This window comes from Littorina saxatilis, linkage group LG17, assembly GCF_037325665.1.
Source record: "Littorina saxatilis isolate snail1 linkage group LG17, US_GU_Lsax_2.0, whole genome shotgun sequence".
Classification (NCBI taxonomy): domain Eukaryota; kingdom Metazoa; phylum Mollusca; class Gastropoda; order Littorinimorpha; family Littorinidae; genus Littorina; species Littorina saxatilis.
In genome coordinates, this window is record NC_090261.1 from 15,923,444 (window position 1) to 15,926,113 (window position 2,670).

Sequence of the window (2,670 nt, forward strand, 5' to 3'; positions counted from 1 at the left end):
AGTAAGGGTACTCCCAAAATCGACCTGACAAAAACGTCAGGTACCAATTAAAAAATCGACAAACATTTAGAATAGGCGTAACTTGGCAACTTTTACATACGAGGAGAAAGTTAACTCAACTATCTATCCAGAACAGGTTGTTTTGTTTTGCTGTCTTGCGTATCTCTTGTGTCATTTTTTACTGATGCAAGTGTGGAGCGTATGTGCAGTAGAAAACGAGATTTCTTTTGCGTCTATTTTGAGGTACAATGACAAAAAGCGCTGTATTTCAGCAATAAATGAATGGAAATGAGTCACACGGGAATGTAAGTTTTAGTTCGGCTACGAAAATTGGTGCAATAATTGTTTTGCTCATTTAAGATAGCTAAGCGTATTCAGAAAAACGCCTGTAATGTTCAGACAAATATACTTTTCCATCAGATTGGCTTATCAACAAATAAACAAGTCGCGTAAGGCGAAATTACTACATTTAGTCAAGCTGTGGAACTCACAGAATGAAACTGAACGTAGTCCGCCGCTAGTGCAAAAGGCAGTGAAAGTGACGAGCCTGTTTGGCGCGGTAGCGATTGCGCTGTGCTTCATAGCACGCTTTACTGTAGCTCTCTTCGTTTTAACTTTCTGAGCGTGTTTTTAATCCAAACATATCATATCTATATGTTTTTGGAATCAGGAACCGACAAGGAATAAGATGAAATAGTTTTTGAATCGATTTCGGAAATTTAATTTTGATCATAATTTTTATATTTTTAATTTTCAGAGTTTGTTTTTAATCCAAATATAACATATCTATATGTTTTTGGAATCAGAAAATGACGAAGAATAAGTTGAAATTGTTTTTGGATCGTTTAATAAAAAAATAATGTTAATTAGAAGTTTCCGATTTTTAATGACCAAACTCACTCATTAGTTTTTAAGCCACCCAGCTGAAATGCAATACCAAACCCCGGCCTTTGTCGAAGATTGCTTTGCCAAAATTTCAATCAATTTAATTGAAAAATGAGGGTGTGACAGTGCCGCCTCAACTTTTACAAAAAGCCGGATATGACGTCATCAAAGGTATTTATCGAAAAAATGAAAAAATTGTCCGGGGATATCATACCCAGGAACTCTCATGTCAAATTTCATAAAGATCGGCCGAGTAGTTTAGTCTGAATCGCTCTACACACACAAACAGACAGACAGACACACATACACCACGACCCTCGTCTCGATTCCCCCCTCTATGTTAAAACATTTAGTCAAAACTTGACTAAATATAAAAATAAACATTCTGCAACGCATTGCGTTCTCTGAAGTGTAAAGAGCTGATGTAATTATTTTGGACTGGCTTCACTAATGTTTAGACATATGTACTTTCCGAATGTTACATCCCTCCTATTGTTCTCTGAAAATTATGATATGACAGAAAACGGTGGTGGTGTCCATCCTTTCTCTCCAATCCTCGCTTTTAAGTCTGTTGGTATTTGTGGTCTTGTTTTTTGTTGTTGTTGTTGTTTTTTGTTGTTGTTGTTGTTGTTGTTGTTGTTGTTGTTGTTGTTGTTGTTGTTGTTGTTGTTGTTGTTGTTGTTGTTGTTGTTTTTTGTCCCGAAGAAGCCCCCATAGGCGAACAGTCCACCTTGTCTTTGTGCTGTCTTTGTGTTGGTGAGTACAGATTTCTTTTGTTTTTTTAACTTTGTTTTCACCCACAGTCAGTCTTGTTGTTTATATTTTGTTGTTGTTGTTGTTGTTGTTGTTGTTGTTGTTGTTGTTGTTGTTGTTGATGTTGTTGTTGTTGTTGTTTTTGTTGCTGCTGTTGTTATTACTGCTGTTGTTTTTGCTGTTATTGCTTTTGAGTACATGATATAGAAAACACAATTAAAATTCAAAAACACTTGCAAGCAACGTCGGCGAAAAACAGATGCGTTAATGAAAGAAATACGGGTTTGTCGTCAAGGTTACATGTAGGGTAAAATATGTTCCAGAAAAAAAGAGCAAATATGTGTTTGTTTGATTGATTAACTAAACTATAGCCACCAACTGTGTGGGGAGGTGCTATTTTTGTAGTTTGGGGACGAGTAACTTTGATAGGGATTTGGATCAGCACTTTTGGTAGAAAACGCTATTCTTGCATACCACCGAGTTTTGTAGAAATCTGATGTTTTTTATGCTGCTCATTTTGGCAGCAACTTTCGTCCATTTTGTACCAGCATCTTTTCTTTGACTGATTCAGTTATTATCCTTGTGTTACTTTATTGTGGAATTCCCCGTCATTTTTGCACCCAGTTCCGTGTAATTGCCATTCATTATAGAATAATCCTTGACAGTAATCCTACTGTCCGATATTTAAAGGCACAGTAAGCCTCCCGTAAACCATCACAGATACTGTCAGGCTTTTACACACAGTACAAACACCCTTTCATTTAAACACTCACCGCTTGAGAACATCCTAGGTGCCCTCCGTAAAGAGCGAGCAATTTTTTAAAGAATTTATTTTTGCGTGGTTTATCTTACCCCTGAGCCATCATGAACCCGTGTGATCCAGTTTCTCTTTTTCACAATGTAGTCGTCAGAAAGTAATTTGAATGCGACTCGATGTGAGCTTATCTGCAATAGCACGTTATTATGTACCTCTGACTATGCACGAAACAAACGGCTGTAGTTCACAAGAACTCTGAGCGATGGCTTTTGACT